This window comes from Salvelinus alpinus, chromosome 29 (genome assembly GCF_045679555.1).
Source record: "Salvelinus alpinus chromosome 29, SLU_Salpinus.1, whole genome shotgun sequence".
Taxonomy (NCBI): Eukaryota; Metazoa; Chordata; class Actinopteri; order Salmoniformes; family Salmonidae; genus Salvelinus; species Salvelinus alpinus.
This window is the reverse complement of record NC_092114.1, coordinates 46,738,346-46,757,637: the sequence shown is the minus strand read 5'-3', so window position 1 is coordinate 46,757,637 and position 19,292 is coordinate 46,738,346.

The window sequence follows — 19,292 nt, the reverse complement described above, 5'->3', positions numbered from 1 at the left end:
AGGATGCTTATTTCTGTTTGAAAAAGCTAGCCTTAGCTTTCCTAACTGACTGTGTATATTAGTTCCTGACTTCCCTGAAAAGTTGCATATCGTGGGGGCTGTTCGATGCTAATGCAGAACGCCACAGGATGTTTTTGTGCTGGTCAAGGGCAGTCAAGTCTGGGTTGAACCAAGGGCTATATCTGTTCTTAGTTCTACATTTTTTGAATGGGGCATGGTTATCTAAGATGGTGAGGAAAGCACTTTTAAAGAGCAACCAGGCATCCTCTACTGACAGGATGAGGTCAATATCCTTCCAGGATACCTGGGCCAGGTCGATTAGAAAGGCCTGCTCGCTGAAGTGTTTTAGGGAGCGTTTGACAGTGATGAGGGGTGGTCGTTTGATCACGGACCAATTACGGACGCAGGCAATGAGGCAGTGATTGCTGAGATCCTGGTTGAAGACAGCAGAGGTGTATTTAAATCCATGGTTACGGATTTAGGGTTGTACCTGGTAGGTTCCTTGATAATTTGTGAGATTGAGGGCATCAAGCTTAGATTGTAGGATGGCCGGAGTGTTAAGCATGTCCGAGTTTAGGTCACCTAACAGTACGAACTCGGAAGATAGATGAAGGGCAATCAAATCACTTATGGTGTCCAGGGCACAGCTGGGGGCTGAGGGGGGTCTATAACAAGCGGGAGCGGTGAGAGACTTGTTTCTGGAAAGTTGGATTTTTAAAAGTAGTATCTCGAATTGTTTGGGCACAGACCTGGATAGTATGACATAACTCTGCAGGCTCTCTCTGCAATAGATTGCAACTCCATCGCCTTTGGCAGTTCTATCTTGTTGGAAAATGTTGTAGTTGGGGATGGAAATGTCAGGATTTTTGGTGGCCTTCCTAAGCCAGGATTCAGACACGGCTAGGACATCAGGGTTGGCGGAGTGTGCTAAAGCAGTGAATAAAACAAATTTAAGGAGGAGGCTTCTGATGTTAACATGCATGAAACCAAGGCTTTTACAGTTACAGAAGTCAACAAATGAGAGTGCCTGGGGAATGGGAGTGGTGCTGGGGGCTGCAGGGCCTGGGTTAACCTCTACATCACCAGAGGAACAGAGGACGAGTAGGATAAGGGTACGTCTAAAGGCTATAAGAACTGGTTGTCTAGTGCGTTCGGAACAGAGAGTAAAAGGAGAAGATTCCTTTGCGTGGAAGAATAGATTCAAGGCATAATGTACAAACAAGACTATGGTAGCATGTGAGTACAGTGGAGGTAAACCTAGGCATTGAGTGACGATGAGAGGTTTTGTCTCTAGAGGCACCAGTTAAGCCAAGTGAGCTCACCGCATGTGTGGGGGTTGGGACAAAAGGGCTATCTAAGGCATTTTGGGCAGGGCTGGGGGCTCTACAGTGAAATAAGACAATAATCACTAACCAAAACAGCAATAGCCATGGCAGATTGACATTAGGGAGAGGCATGTGAAGCCGAGTGATCATAGGGTCCAATGAGTAGCAATAGGTGAGTCAGGGAGCCGATTCAGTAGTCGCTACTACGCTAGGCATGCTGGAGACACGGCGATTCAGACAACTAGCGGGCCGGTCCTAGCAGATGGGCCTTCGGCGACATCGCAACGGAAGAGCCTGTTGAGACCACCTCAGACGATTACGTCGGCAGACCAGTCGTGATGGATCGGCGGGGCTCCGTGTCGGCAGTAAAGGATCCAGGCCCAAAGACATACACTGAGTGTACTAAACATTAGGAACACCTTCTAACACCCTCCTAATATTGAGTTGAACCCCCTTTTTCCTTCAAAGGTGTCGAAAGAGTTCCACAGGTATGCTGGCCCATGTTGATTCCAAGTTGGCTCCCAGAAAGGAGACATCATTGGAAGACACGAGGAGTTACTGCAATGCCTTATGGAGGGACTCCTTACCCTGGTGGAATGCCATGACCAGGCGTTCGATACATTGCTGGAGAAATTCAGCGGATTCTCTACAAAGCAGCAAGCCACACCATTCATTCTCCAGACTTTCAGCAGGCCCGCCACCAGGAGTGCTTATTCCCAGTCTACTCCAGTGTCCCAAGATCCCTGCTTACATCCTCCGGAGCATTACGCTGGAGATTCTGGAATCTGCCGGGCCTTTCTCTCCCAGTGCTCCCTTGTCTTCGAGCTGCAGCCTTCTTTGTTCCCCTCGGACTGCTCGAGGATAGCATGCATCATGACGCTGATGTCCGGGAGAGCACTTATCTGGGCTACGGTGGTGTGGGAGCAACAGTCTGCCGTCTGCCTCAGTCTGGAGGAGTTTGTGGCGGAAGTATGGAAGGTGTCCAAGTCTCCGTTGTACGGGAGAGAGGCTGCTCATAAACTGCTCCAGCACAGGACTCCCATAGTGTGGCAGACTACGCGGTGGATTTTCGCACGTTGGCGGCTGAGAGTGCCTGGAACCCGGAAGCATTGTACGACATGTTCCTTCACAGATTATCGGAGGTGATCAAAGATGAGCTCGCAGCCTGGGAGTTGCCCATGGACCTAGACTCCCTCATAGCCTTGACCATCTGGATCGGTGGGCGGCTACGAAAACGTAGGAGGGAGAGGAAATCTGTCCCGTCGCCTTCGCTCGCCCTCGATTCCCACCTCGACTCCCAGAATCCCGGAAAACCCGGAAGGCAGTTCCGAGAAACTCCGATGTCCCCCAAGTGCTCACGGGAACCGCCAAGGGCGGTCAACTCACCTCCTCCAGAGCCCAAGCTACTGGGGAGGGCTCGATGAACGTTTACGCAGACTGAACACCAGGGGCTGTCTGTATTACGGGACTACAGAACATTATATTTCCACCTGATGAGGCTCATCAGTAGGCACAAGTACTCTGGTGAGCTGTACAGGGATTTTCCTATCTCCCAATACTCCCTTCTCCATGCTACCCTGTTATGGGGTGAGCAGGCCAAATCACTCCGAGTGCTCATTGACTCTGGGGCTGATGAAAGCTTTATCAATGCTACCTTGGTGTCACCACTCAGCCCCTCTCCATTCCCATGGACGGGGGGCGTTATATTGGCCGAGTCACCCGCAATACGATTCCTATCAATCTACGAGTATCAGGGAATCACAGTATGCAGAGTGTATGCAGTTCCTGCTCATCGAATCTCCCCATGTACCCATGGTTTTGGGATATTCATGGCTCCAGAAGCATAATCCCCTGATCGACTGGGCTACTGGCGCTATCGTGGGTTGGAGCCCGTTCTGCAATGCTCATTGTCTCAAGTTGGCCCAGCCTGCCCCGGGACATCTCCCTGCAGGCTTGAAAGAAGCCTTGGACCTCTCCCCCATTCCCGCGGAGTATCTGGACCTCCGGGAGGTCTTTAACAAGGCCCATGCTACCGCTCTCCCTCCGCATTGACCCTACGACTGCACTATTGACCTTCTCTCAGGCACTACACCCCCTCGGTGGCGGCTTTACTCTCTGTCGGGTCCGGAGTCCAAGGCTATGGAAGAGTACATTGAAAACGTACTCGTTGTAGGGAGTATTCGCCCATTGGCCTCCCCCGCCGGCGCAGGGTTCTTCTATGTGGAGAAGGACAAAACCCTGCGCCCATGTATTGACTACAAGGGCCATAATGACATCACGGTAAAAAGAATGCCCCTCTACCACAGCTCCTCGGCTTTCAAACCTCTTCAGGGAGCGACCATCTTCTCTAAGTTGGACCTTCAGCACTATGAGTACGTAGTTATGCCATTCGGGCTGACCATCGTACCCGCGGTGTTCCAGGCCCTGGTCACCGATGTGCTCCGGGACATGCTGAACCAGTTCGTGTTTGTGTACCTCAACGACATCCTGGTCTTTTCCCGGTCAGCTCAAAAACATTTCCTCCACGTCAGACAAGTCCTTCTCATTAAAGCGGAGAAGTGTAAGTTCCATCACTCCACTATCTCCTTCCTTGGATACGTCATCGCTGCAGCACATATACAGATGGTGAGAGCAGTGGTAGATTGGCCTCAACCCACATCCAGAGTGCAGCTGCAACGTTTCCTGGGGTTTTCTAACTTCTACCATCGCTTCATCCATGGTTACAGCGTCCTGGCTTACCCCTCTCAGCACTCACCTCTCCCAAGGTTCCCTTCACATGGTCGGGAAGATATTAATCCCTACAGGCCACTATAGTAAACTGAATTCACTGTCATGTTCCTGGAACCATTCCTGGACAATCCTAGCCTTGTGGCAAAAATCTATTTGCAGATGTACACTGTGTACACTGCTGCCATGAAGGGATGCACCTGATTGGCAATGATGTTCAGATATCCTGTTGCATTCAAACATTGCTCCACTTTTATCGAGGGGGCCATTGTGTGCCTTTTAAACACAACACATCATCACACCACCACAACCAGCCTGCAATGTTGACATGTGGCTTGATGGATGCATGTACTCATGTGGTTTTCTCCATAACCTAGTGCAGTCATAAACTGCGGTCAAGTCAGCCGACACTTGCAAAATGCTGTCAAGCCATCAGCTCTTCAGTTTCCACCTGAATTTGCGTACGCGAATAGACAACACTTTACGGTATTGAATGTTTTCGGGTAGGGAAACTGAGTCAGATGCAATCTCATGCAGCACTCCACCAATCAGGCCTTTACGATAGAGTGGCCAGACGGAGCCACTCCTCAGTAAAAGGCACATTACGGCCCAATTGGAGTTTGCCAAAAGGAACGTAAAGACTCTCAGACCATGAGAAACAAGATTCTCTGGTCTGATGAAACCAAGATTGAACTCTTTGGCCTGAATGCCAAGCATCACATCTGGAGGAAACCTGGCACCATCCCTACTGTGAAGCATGGTGGTGGCAGCATCATTCTGTGGGGAAGTTTTTCAGCGGCAGGGACTGGGAGACTTGTCAGGATCAATGAACAGAGTAAAGTGCAGAGATCCTTGATGAAAACCTGCTCCATAGCGCTCAGGACCTCAGACTGGGGTGAAGGTTCACCTTCCAACAGGAAATTTGAAAAAAAATCTAAAATCCTGTTTTTCTTTGTCATTATGTGGTTTTGTTTGTAGACTGATGAGGGGGGGGAAATATTTAATCAATTTTAGAATAAGGCTGTAACCTAACAACATTTTGAAAAAATCAAGAGGTCTGAATACTTTCCGAAGGCACTGTAAAAGCTAGGTTTTAGCGAAAGTATAAACAAATCCGTTTCACAAATCCTCTAGATACTTTTGATAAACAAATGTATTGAGCTAGCTATCTGGCAGTCCAGGCATTACATGATAGGCTGCACTAGCACAACTAGCTTGTGTCCACAACTAGCTAGCTTCTAACTTTATCCACTGCCTCTCACATTACCCAAAGCCAACAGTACCGTGGCACTGTAGGCGCTGCTGGAGCAATCCTATTTCTGGTCATAATGTTGGTGAGTTGCTCTTATATCCAATAATTCCTCCCGACTGTATGTAATAAAACCTAATATTTCCTGGGGTAACAATGTAAGAAATAACACATTAAAAAACAAAATAATGCATAGTTTCCTAGGATCGCGAGGCGGCCATCTCTGTCGGCGCCGGAAGTTAGAGCATGCGCAGACCAGCTGGCTGGTGTGTTTACGGACATATTCAATCAATCCTTATCTCAGTCTGCTGTTCCCACATGCTTCAAGAGGGCCACCATTGTTCCTGTTCCCAAGAAAGCGAAGGTAACTGAGCTAAATGACCATCGCCCCGTAGCACTCACTTCCGTTCAAATGAAGTGCTTTGAGAGACTAGTCAAGGACCATATCACCTCCACCCTACCTGACACCCTAGACTCACTCCAAATTGCTTACCGCCCCAATAGGTCCACAGACGACGCAATCGCAATCACACTGCCCTAACCCATCTGGACAAGAGGAATACCAATGTAAGAATGCTGTTCGACTACAGCTCAGCATTTAACACAATACTACCCTCCAAACTCGTCAATAAGCACGAGACCCTGGGTCTTGACCCCGCCCTGTGCAACTGGGTCCTGGACTTCCTGACAGGCCGCCCCCAGGTGGTGAGAGTAGGTAACAACATCTCCACCCCGCTGATCCTCAACACTGGGGCCCCACAAGGGTGCGTTCTCAGCCCCCTCCTGTACTCCCTGTTCACCCATGACTGCGTGGCCATGCACTCCTCCAACTCAATCATCAAGTTTGCAGACGACACTACAGTGGTAGGCTTGATAACCAACAACGACGAGACTACCTACAGGGAGGAGGTGAGGGCCCTCGGAGTGTGGTGTCAGGAAAATAACCTCACACTCGATGTCAACAAAACAAAGGAGATGATCGTGGACTTCAGGAAACAGCAGAGGGAGCAGACCCCTATCCACATTGACGGGACAGTAGTGGAGAAGGTGGAAGGTCAAATTCCTCGGCGTACACATCACAGACAAACTGAAATGGTCCACCCACACAGACAGCGTGGTGACGAAGGCGCAGCAGCGCCTCTTCAACCTCAGGAGGCTGAAGAAATTCGGCTTGTCACCAAAAACACTCAAACTTTTACAGATGCACAATCGAGAGCATCCTGTCGGGCTGCATCACCGCCTGGTACGGCAACTGCTCTGCCCACAACCGTAAGGCTCTCCAGAGTGTAGTGAGGTCTGCACAACGCATCACCGGGGGCAAACTACCTGCCCTCCAGGACACCTACACCACCCGATGTCACAGGAAGGACAAAAAGATTATCAAGGACAACAACCACCCGAGCCACTGCCTGTTCACCCCGCTATCATCCAGAAGGCGAGGTCAGTACGGGGGCATCAAAGCAGGGACCGAGAGACTGAAAAACAGCTTCTATCATCAGACTGTTAAATAGCCATCACTAACATTGAGTGGCTGCTGCCAACATACTGACTCATCTCTAGCCACTTTAATAATGAAAAATTGATGTAATAAATGTATCACTAGCCACTTTAAACAATGCCACTTTATATAATGTTTACATACACTACATTACTCATCTCATATGTATATACTGTACTATTCCATCTACTGCATCTTGCCTATGCCGTTCGGCCATCGCTCATTCATATTTTTTTTTTTATTCAGTCCTTTACACTTGTGTGTATAAGGTAGTTGTTGTGAAATTGTTAGGTTAGATTACTTGTTAGATATTACTGCATAGTCGGAACTAGAAGCACAAGCATTTCGCTACACTCGTATTAACATCTGCTAACCATGTGTATGTGACAAATAAAATTTGATTTGATTTGATTGCGTAAACAGGGCTGACACTAATTAGTCGACTAGTCGATTGTTTAGTCGATTGTTTGGTCTTAGGCGGTTGGTATAAGAGTTTTGTCAATTTAGTCATTGTATTTTGTTTGGAGCTCTCCTGTCAATGTTGAGTAAGGACACGCACACATAGAAGTAGGCCTATAGGCTACCTGGCCTGCACACAAATGTAGGCATATAAATGTGCCCATTTGGGGACCTGATAGTATTTCTGATTGGCTTAACGCACCACCACTAATGCTTCTCAAAGTAATATTTTCTTCACCTCAAAACAGCAAGCAAACAAAGTCAGGTTTTACATCCATTGAGAATTACAATAGTTCCTTACTGTATTAGAAAAATATTTCCAGCTCTCTATCCCTTTCGATAACCACTCAGTGTGAAAGGGAAAAATGTAATGCTCTGATCCAATGGAAATGTCAAAAAATAGGCCTACCTGATTACTTCTTATCAGTGCTTGACTTGGACTGAAAAAGGTTCCAATACTCATTTTGGGTGCTGGTACTTTTTATATTTAGGTGCAGGAGCTCCACAATACTTTTGAGCTAATATTCTATAAGAGAAATAGGAGCTCAAGCAGTAAATCATTTAAGGTGCCGGAACTCAGCTCCGGTGAACTCCTGGCCAAATCAAGCACTACTTCTTGTCCCTTGCGCAAATAGCCTACAGCTGTGTCTGCCCCAGGGCCCAGAATATTTTATACAAAGTTGCAAGTTTGCTCGAGCAAGCTTCAGGCCAGACCCAAGTTAACTTTCAAGTTCGTTGCAGACAGGCCATGTGTAGCCAATGTGATTTACAGGATATTTATTTATCAGGCTGCAATGTTTTTATTTGTTTACTTTATGTAGGCAATTTTTTACATAGTTGGCAATGGCAATACTTTAGGTTTGTATCTATTTCAATTAGATTTGGCTAGAATTCTGATTAAACACATGACAATGATTTTGAGATATGAAGTTACTATAAATTAAATTTAACTGTTCCACAAAAATGTGCATATGAAAACCATAATTGGCACGCAGGTCGGTAGAAATGGTAAGATACATTAGTATTCCACATGAAAAAGGTTGCAGACTCCTCCTGTACTCTATTACCGTCAATTTCGGGAGAATAATTGTCACACCCTGATCTGTTTCACCTGTCTTGTGCTTGTCTCCACCCCGCACCAGGTGTCTCCAATTTCCCCCCCATTATCCCCTGTGTACTTCTACCTGCGTTTTCTGTGTTTCTGTTACCAGTTTGTCTTGTCAGGTCTTCCCAGCATCTCCAGTTTCTGTTTTCTAGTCTTCCTGGTTCTGACCATTCTGCCTGCCCTGATATTAAAACACATATGGTGCGGCTATATATGGAAAAATGCATGTTTAAAAATTGTAACCAATCGATTGGTCGTATTAACAGACAACTTTCGGTCTTCCAAGATTGTTTTGTTGTCGAGGACAGCCCTAGTAAACAACAGTAATTGTGCGATGACGAGGAAAACCTATAAGTGTGCTTGCTCGAGTTCCTCAACGACACAGCTAGGAGAGCTCAAAAACGCACCTTGTAGTTGAAGACGCTTCTTTGAGTCAAAGTGCATTGAAATGACTTAGGAACTGTGCACACTTGGTAGAGGTGTGGTCTCTTGGAGACACTTTTGTTAATTTCTGCTCCTTCTATTTTTGTTTCCTCACCTTTGGTCTAAAAATGTTCTCAATCTCCAAACTGTTCCCTTTCAATTGCTACAATGGGTATGCATATGCTTTTCATATTTCTTCTGTAAGAAACATTTCAATTTAGTTGCTAAGGCAATTGCCTGTTGGTCGTGCTTCATTTGTTGAGGTGTTGGATAAGTTTTAGTTTAATCCAACAAATGTTGAGTTTTAATATTGGTTAGTTTGTTAAATAAATGGCTACATTGGTTGGGCGGACTATTCCATTGGTCCTTAAGTAAAATCTCCACCTAACTGGGGCACCAGACCATGCGAAATTAACGCATCCATTGTAGGGCTGTCCCCTGATTAAAAAATAAATAATAATAATCTCGGTTGACCAATCGATTGGTCAACATTTTGAAACGTGTATTTTTCCATATATACACACCCTATGTTGGAATAAAATGGGGGCATTAGAGTGTAACATTTCTAGCTGAGGAACAATTTTAGGGTTTTCTCAAAGTTTACAGTTTTAGACTGCAGTTGCAATTTGTTTTTTTCACAAAAAATGATATCTAACCATACAATGTAGCTATTTTGAATAATTTTGTAATTAATCAAACCATTGAAATATATTTTTGACGATTTCCAACGAACAAGCTAGTTATCGAAAAGTTTCAGTGTGTGTAGTTAAGTTAGCATGCTAACGTCTTCATAGCTAGTAGCATGGAATCAGGACATGGCCAAACTGTTGCTGAGATGATGGATGTTGAAACTTCCAAGGAGAAAATAGGCATTGTTGAAACTCACTCATATGCTTGCAGTGTAAAAAAGGGGTGTGAATGTGATTCATACCCAAATACCCCAACCAAGGAGAACTTCCAAAGAAGCTGAGAAGTGAACCATCAATGAGCCAGCTACAGGACGACGTCGTCCGCATCCTCATGACTAAAATCAAAGAGAGCGCAGATGACATCATGGATTTGTTGAAAAAGAACACTATCAGTATCGTTAACCTGAAGAAATCGATTGATTTCAATGCTGAGGAAGTAAAAACTCTGAAGCAGCAGAACGCAACAGTGAAAATTCAGGTTGCAAAGCAGGAGAAGAAACTCACTGAAATGGAGTCAAAGGTAAACCGTTATGGTCGGAGATGGAATCTTCGAATTTATGGAATAGCAGAAAAATCTGACGAGAACATCAAAGCAAGAGTGAAGGACATTTGCAGGGCAATAGTCCCGGAGGAGGAGCGAAATGTTGTTGCAGGTTCTCTGGATGTAGTGCACCGCCTGGGTAGGCTGAGAGATGGGGAAAACAACCAGCCACCACGACCAGTGATCATGAGATTCATCTCCGGGACAGAAAGGGATATGACATGGAAAAGTGCAAAGAAAAATGACTATTTAAAGAAGAACAACCTGAGGTTCAAGGAGGATCTGACAGCATTTGACAAAGAAGCTCGGAATCGTCTGTGGCCGATGATTGAGAGAGCAAGGAAGGAAGGGAAGAAGTGCATACTTTGCGGGAGCTAAGGCTTTTGTTAATGGAAGGGAAATTCACGCCTAGCTTGTTGACTGCTGGACTTATCAAGTGAGTTGTGCAGGACTGAGCTTTATTTGCATCTGATAAAACTTTATATTTCTTGAGGAAAGAGCATTGTTTGTGTGAGCCAATCTTTTATATATATATATTTTTTTATGGCAGGGAAATTCGCACTGACACTTAATGTTAACTGGATGGCTATTCGTTTTTACCAATCTATGGTACAATGTTATTTGCGATTGGATTAAAAAAATATATGTATAAAATTTAGGTCAACCACAAATGACTGTTGTTATTTGCAACTAGTAAGAACTTTTCTTTTTGTGAGAAACCGATTCATGTGAACTTATACAACTTTAATATTGTAATGAAACAGCAGAGAGCTGGGCTCGAACTCTCGACCTTCTAGCCCGAAGTCCAGCGCGCTATCGACTGTGCCACAAAAGCATGCTCCAGAGCAGAGTCGATATCCGCGCTTATAAACCCAGGGTCGTTACACTATATAAGTTCTACTTGCACCTTCATCTTCTGCACATCTACCATTCCAGTGTTTAATTGCTATATTGTAATTACTTCGCCACCATGGCCTATTTATTGCCTTAACTCCCTTATCTTACCTCATTAGTACTCACTGTATATAGACTTTTTGTTTTCTTTTGTTCTACCTTATTATTGCCTATGTTTTGTTTATTCCATGTGTAACTCTGTGTTGTTGTATGTGTCGAATTGCTATAATTTCTCGTGGCCAGGTCGCAGTTGCAAATGAGAACTTGTTCTCAACTAGCCTACCTGGTTAAATAAAGATGAAAGAAAAAGAAAAAAAGAAAATCTTCATATAGTCACTGTAATAAATGTCCATTTCTGTTTTTTCTATTATTAATGCCAGGGGAATCCGTAATATTTTGAAAAGGAAATCTTTATTTTTGTATTGTAAGGGTAAGAGTGCCGACTTTTATTTCATTCATTCAAGAAACTCATGCCTGTCCACTGCGTATTGGAAGTGTCAATGGGGGAATGATATTTGGTTTTCATTTGGTAATCGGTCAGCAAGTGTCGCTATTTTAAAAGGCAACTTTAAGGGTCATATATTGAGGCATGAAGCAAATAATACAGGGAGATGGATTATACTATTGGTAGATGTCAACCACATTCAATTAATTGTTGTAAATACTTATGCTTCCAATAACAAGTCAAGTAACTGTATTTTATTTAGAGACATTGAGAGGAAAATAAGTAAAATTATGTCTACATTTCCATTGGCCAAAGTAAAATGGGGTGGAGATTTTAATACAAGTATTACATGATCGTCTAGATAGATGGCCTCCGAAGGATAGCAAGTCTGTTTGTGAGATAAGAAATACGTCTAAGGTTAGGTGTTCTAGATATTTGGAGACATAAGAACCCAGATAAGGTTATGTTTACATGGAGTACAAAATATTTATCTATACAATCCCGTATTGATTTCTAGCTGATATCTGAAGATATGGCTGACAAGGTTGATACAGTCTCGATTGAACCATCGATTTTAACAGACCACAAAGGGATCTCAATAAAGATAAATATGCATGGTTTGTCAACAAAAAAAGTTAGTAAATGTTACTGGAAAATGAACACGACTTTACTAGAGAATTAAGTATTTAAGAAGGAAGTAGCAGGAATTATTGATAAATACTGGAATTGTGCCTGTGTTATGAATACGTTTGGAAGTTACTGGGAGCTAATGAAATTTGATATAAGGCTTTTGGCTATTTCAATGGGGAAAGAAATTGCTCGTGCCAAGAGAGAGAAAGAATATGACATCATAAAGTGAATAATGGATTATACAACAACAAAAAAGATCTAACTAATCAGGAATTACTGGAGTTATCATCATTGCAAATGCAGTTAGACTGTATCTACGAGGAAAAGGCCCGGGGAGCGTTTGTAAGATCAAGACGAAAATGGATGGAAGAGGGAGAGAAAAATACAAAATGTTTCTTTAATTTAGAAAAAAGGGCAGGCGAAAAGACTTCCATATGTAAATTAATGATCAATAATACTCCCAATGAAAATCCAAAAGAAATCTCTCAGCATGTTGCCCAGTTTTATCAGAATCTGTATACATCATCCCAGTCAACTTCCAATATGGATCTTGTCTTAGACAATGTAGCAAACATTGCTAAGAAGATAGATAATGATTTCAGGGATTTTTGTGATGATTAGTTATCTGAAATTGAGATAAGACTGTATTAAAAGCCTTAAGGACAATAGGTCCCCTGGAAATGATAGTTTAATAAGTGAGTTTTATAAATCAATTATAAATTGATTCCTATCATTCTTGCTATGTTTCAAGAATCAATAGAAAAAGGGGCGTTACCGGCTTCCTTAAAGCAAGGTGTAATTACTTTGATTCCCAAACCTAATAAGGATCATCTTTATATAGACAACTGGAGACCCATTAGACTGTTGAATAATGATGGGAAATTATTTGCCCCTGTATTTGCTAAGAGGTTGAAACAAGGCTTGCATCATATAATTGATGAAGAACAATCTGGTTTTATGCATGGTCGACACATTAGTAATAACATCAGGTTGATCTTAGATATGATTGACTATAATGACCTCATCCTTGATGATAGTTTTCTTATGTTTGTTGATTTTTATAAAGCTTTTGACACTGTAGAACGTGAGTTTATGTTCAAAGCAATACGTTTTTGGGGGTTTGGGGACTTTTTTTGAAAGCAGTCCAAACTTTATATAGTGGTTGTACTAGCTCTGTAAAATTAGCTCACGGGACATCCCAAAGATTTGATATTGGCCGTGGCATTAGGCAGGGCTGCACAATTAGTCAATTTTTATTGGTTACTCAAATTATGGCTCTTCATATCAAGAAAGGGAATTTTCAAGGTGTTTCAGCACTTGGCAATGCATTTAAAGATAAGGTTACTTATCTTGGAATTGTTATATGCAAGGATGAAAAACAAAGGAGTGAATTAAACTTTAACCCCATTATTGAGAAAACAAAGAAGAAATTGAACTTCTGGTTACTGAGAGATATTTTGTTATACGGTCTGGTTTTATTGTCCAAAGCTGAAGGGTTATCCAGATCGGTTTATGTCTCGTTATCACTTGACTTACCCCTTAAAATTGTAAAGGACTTAGATAAGATTCTTTATCATTTTATTTGAAGGAACAAGCCTCACTATCTACGAAAATATATTCTCACTAATACCCAAGAACAAGGAGGTCTGAGGTTTTAGATTTCAATACTCTAAATAATACTTTTTAAATAAATTGGATTCTGAAGTATGTTAAGAACCAGAACAGTATTTGGAATGTCTTCCCTAAGTATTTATTTGACTCTATTGGTGGTTTAGAATTTTTGCTTCGATGTCATTTTGATGTTGATAAAATCCCAGTAAAGTTGGCCAAATTCCATAAGCGGGCAATTTTAGCTTGGATGTTAGCGTATAAACACAATTTTTCCCCTCCTTATTTAAAAATAAAATTATTTTGATTGGTCAGTTACTGAATGAGGATGGATATCTACTCTCATATGGGGAATTTCTTGATAAGTTTAAAATTCCAATAACCCTGAAAGAATATGCAATTGTTTTTGATGCGATTCCAAGGGGGGTTGTATCTCTTTTAAATTCCTCTGTGGTTGATGTAAGTAACACAGATTTACATGGAAATATATTAATTAGCAATATTAACATCAAAGATAAATGTAGTAATAAACAGATTAAGAATATTGTTTGTGATACTACAATTCCCTCAGCAAGATTATTTTGGTCAAATATCTATGGTGATATACAATGGGGGAAAGCATGGAAAATTGCTAACAAATATTGTATCAGTAACAAGGTAAAGGAAGTTTCATTTAAAATGTTACATAGAATTTATCCTGTGAAACATGTTTTGGAAAGATTCAAGCTGAATATTGACTATAAATGTGATTTCTGTGGAATGGAAGAGACCATTTTGCATTTGTTTTTTGCCTGTATTTATAGTAGAATTTTTTGGATTGACATACAGAATTTTGTAACAGAAACAATAGGACTGTTTGTACTATTTAATGGTTTTGATAAAATTATTTTTCAGAAATTCTATATATTTAATTCAACTGCTAATAATACTAGGTAAATTTCATATTCACAAATGCAACTTTCACTTTATAAATGAATTTCAACAATATGGCACTACTTTAACTAAAATGAAAACCAAAAAGGCAATTAAAACTTGTATTATTAATGAATACGATTTGTTTGTTTAGGATTCCTGGCAATATAAATAGTTTGTATGCATGTGACGATTGCTCTTTTGTTTGTTGATATTTGTTAAGAAAAAAAAAAAAAATCAGCCAATGAAGAGAAGCACCACACGAGATTGAACTTCAGTCAATTTTCTAGAGGAGTGGTCACCAACCTGTCGATCGTGATCTCCAAGTCATTTCTAGTCGATAAAGGGCACTGCAGTCCCTGGTTCTAATCCAGGCTGCATCACATCCGGCCGTGATTGGGAGTCTCATAGGGCAGCGCACAATTGGCCCAGCGTTGTCTGGGTTTGGCTGTCATTGTAAATAAGAATTTGTTCTTAACTGACTTGCCAAGTTAAATAAAGGTTAAATAAAAAATAAAAATAAAAATGTTGGAATAAAATCAACTACATGTAGGCTACTGAGCTTGTCTGATGCTTTAAGCACTGCAATTAAAAATGAACACACACAAATTACTAAAGAGGGAGCCAGATATCAATATAGCCAAACAGATCAATATAGCCTAACCAGAAGAAAAAGGCCTGTTCTCTACCCTCCTCCTCCCGCTGTTGCTGGCCTTTGCAGCCTTTATTCTCCTGAAGTTGCCGGTAATAGACCACACCAGCTGTCGGCAACCTATTCCATTTGGAGTGCCAAGTTCTCATAACATTTCTACTGATCTGCATGCCAGTTATAATTTTCATATGCTCGTCTTTGTGGAACAGTTAAATTTAATTTATAATAAAATCTTCATATCTCAAAATTTATTAGAAACTATTAACATGGTCTGAAGCAGCTGGTGCTAGCAAACTTGCAACATTGTATAAAATATTCTGGGTCCTCAGAAGTAAGAAGTAATCAGGCAGGCTTATTTAATGACGTTTACACCGGATCAGAGCATTACATTCTTTTCCCCTTTCATGCCAAATGGTTGGAGAGCTGGAAAGATTTTTCAAATTGACAATAGTTCCTCAACTTAGCCTTTCTCAATTGCTGTTTGAGAAGCTCCACAGTGATGGTGAGTTAAGACAATCAGAAATAGTTTCAGATCCTCAAATGGATTTCACACAGGCCAGGTAGTTTAGGCATACTTCTATGCGTAATCAGGTGCGTGTCCTTACTCAAGATTGACAGGAGCGCTCCAAACAAAAGACAATGAATAAATTGACAACTCGTAAATGGAATGACATAAAGCAAGCAAAACTTTTTTCTCACAAGTGTAGCGTAGGTTGTGTGCTCTGCAAACAACGTGTCCACTCCAACAATAATGATAAGATTGTAATAATAATACATCAAAATACATTTTATATTTGAGATTCTTCAAATAGCCACCCTTTGCCTTGATTACAGCTTTGCACACTCTTGGCATTCTCTCAACAAGCTTCATGAGGTAGTCACATGGAATGCATTTCAATTAACAGGTGCGCCTTCTTAAAAGATAATTTATGGATTTTCCTTCCTTCTTAATGCATTTGAGCCAATCAGTTGTGTTGTGACAAGGTGTGTGTGGGTATACAGAAGATAGCCCTATTTGGTAAAAGACCAAGTCCATATTATGTCAAGAACAGCTCTAATAAGCAAAGAGAAATGACAGTCCATCATTACTTTAAGACAAGAAGGTCAGTCAATACGGAAAATGTCAAGAACTTTTGACAACTTTGACAAGTTTCTTCAAGTGCAGTTGCAAAAACCATCAAGCACTATGATGAAACTGTCTCTCATGAAGGTTGCCACAGGAATGGAAGACCCTAGTGTATTTCCCACAGTAAAGAATGGAGGAGGAGGTGTTATGGTGTGGGGGTGCTTTTCTGGTGACACTGTCTGATTTATTTAGAATTCAAGGCACACTTAACCAGCATGGTTACCACAGCATTCTGCAGGGATATGCCATCCCATCTGGTTTGGGCTTAGTGGGACTATCATTTATTTTTCAAGAGGACAATGACACAACACACCTTCAGGCTGTGTAAGGGCTATTTTACCAATAAGGAGAGTGATGGAGTGCTGCATCAGATGACCTGGCCTCCACAATCCCCCTACCTCAACCAAATGAAGATGGTTTGGCATGAGTTGGACTGCAGAGTGAAGGAAAAGCAGCCAACAAGTGCTCAGCATATGTGGGAAGTTATTCAAGACTGTTGGAAAAGCATTCCAGGTGAAGCTGGTTGAGAGAATGCCAAGAGTGTGCAAAACTGTCATCAAGGCAAAGGGTGGCTACTTTAAAGAATCTCAAATATAACATATATTTTGATTTGTTTAACACTTTTTTGGTAACTACGTGATTCCATATGTGTTATTTCATAGTTTTGAGGTCTTCACTATTATTCTACAATGTAGAAAATACAAAATATTAAGAAAAATCCTTGAATGAGTAGGTGTTCTAAAACTTTTAACAGGTACTTGTTATAAAAAAAGATCTGGACGGTGTTTTTGACAGTGACTACCTGCTGACTACCTATTGCTTCAGAGGACCAAAAAAAATGGAAAGAGAACTCTTTCTTTACCATATATTTGTCTTTATATTGTTAAATAGGAATAAATAATTTAAGCTGTTTTTAGATTGGTGTTGCTACCTACTGTTCTTACTCAGCCAGCTAGCTAGGCAGACAGTTTTATTTTGCTAACGTTAGCTAGCTAGCTACTGTAACTGTTATTGTTGCTTTCTGTCACCATAGTACTGGCATAGTACTATGAAGGCACCACTGATCTCGACAAGAGGCGCAGCATTCAGAGAAACTCACAATTCACCGTAACGTTAAGCAGTTAACTTTTTTTTAGATAACTGGATCGATTTAGCTATGGACAACTCTTTTTCAACAACTATTTTCGATCTAGCTAGTTGGTCATCTACAGGGCATTCGGAAAGTATTCAGACCCCTTTACTTTTTCCACATTTTGTTACGTTACAGCCTTATTCTAAAATTGATTAGATTAGTTTTTTTCCTCATCAATCTACACACAATAACTCATAACTCTTTGGCCTGAATGCCAAGTGTCACGTCTGGAGGAAACCTGTCACCATCCTGACGGTGAAGCATGGTGGTGGCAGCATCATGCTGTGGGGATGTTTTTCAGCGGCAGGGACTTGGAGGCTAGTCAGGATCAAGGAAAAAATAAACGTAGCAAAGTAGAGAGATCCTTGATGAAAACCTGCTCCAGAGCGCCCAGGACCTCAGACTGGGGTGAAAGTTCACCTTCCAACAGGACAACGACCCTAAGTACACAGCCAAGACAACGCAGGAGTGTCTTCCGAACAAGTCTCTGAATGTCCTTGAGTGGCTGTTAGAGGAATTTCATAATTCCTTTATGTGCTCATTAATTAAAATCACTCTGTCTGTTTCTAAGAATTTGTAAGATCCTTATTAACATAAAATAGACAGGGAACAGTCTTATTAAAAATAGATAAGGTAAGAAGAGGGGCGGGGGGGTATGCCTTATGATTAACGAGAAGTGGTGTGATCATCATAACAACACACAGGAACTCAAGTCATTCTGTTCACCTGATCTAGAACTCCTCACAATCAAATGTCGACCGCATTATCTACCAAGGGAATTCTCTTCAATCATAATCACAGCCGTATATATTCCCCCCCAAGCAGACACATCGATGGCCCTGAACGAACTTTATCTGACTCTTTGTAAACTGGAAACCACACACCCTGAGGCTGCATTCATCGTAGCTGGGGATTTTAACAAGGCTAATCTAAAAACAAAACTCCCTAAATTCTATCAGCATATCGATTGTGCTACCAGGGCTGGAAAAACCCTAGATCATTGTTATACTAATTTCCGCGACGCATATAAGGCCCTCCCCCGCCCCCCTTTCGGAAAAGCTGACCACGACTCCATTTTGTTGATTCCAGCCTACAAACAGAAACTCAAACAACAAGCTCCCGCGCTCAGGTCTGTTCAACGCTGGTCCGACCAATCTGAATCCACGCTTCAAGACTGCTTCGATCACGCGGATTGGAATATGTTCCGCATCGCGTCCAACAACAATATTGACGAATATGCTGATTCGGTGAGCGAGTTCATTAGGAAGTGCATTGACGATGTCGTACCCACAGCAACGATAAAAACATTCCCAAACCAGAAACCGTGGATTGACGGCAGCATTCGCGTGAAACTGAAAGCGCGAACCACTGCTTTTAACCAGGGCAAGGTGACCGGAAGCATGACCGAATACAAACAGTGTAGCTATTCTCTCCGCAAGGCAATCAAACAGGCTAAGTCCCAGTACAGAGACAAAATCGAGTCGCAATTCAACAGCTCAGACACAAGAGGTATGTGGCAGGGTCTACAGTCAATCACGGATTACAAAAAGAAAACCAGCCCCGTCGCGGACCAGGATGTCTTGCTCCCAGACAGGCTAAACAACTTTTTTGCCCGCTTTGAGGACAATACAGTGCCACTGACACGGCCCCCTACCAAAACCTGCGGGCTCTCCTTCACTGCAGCCGAGGTGAGTAAAACATTTAAACGTGTTAACCCTCGCAAGGCTGCAGGCCCAGACGGCATTCCCAGCCGCGTCCTCAGAGCATGCGCAGACCAGCTGGCTGGTGTGTTTACGGACATATTCAATCAATCCTTATCCCAGTCTGCTGTTCCCACATGCTTCAAGAGGGCCACCATAGTTCCTGTTCCCAAGAAA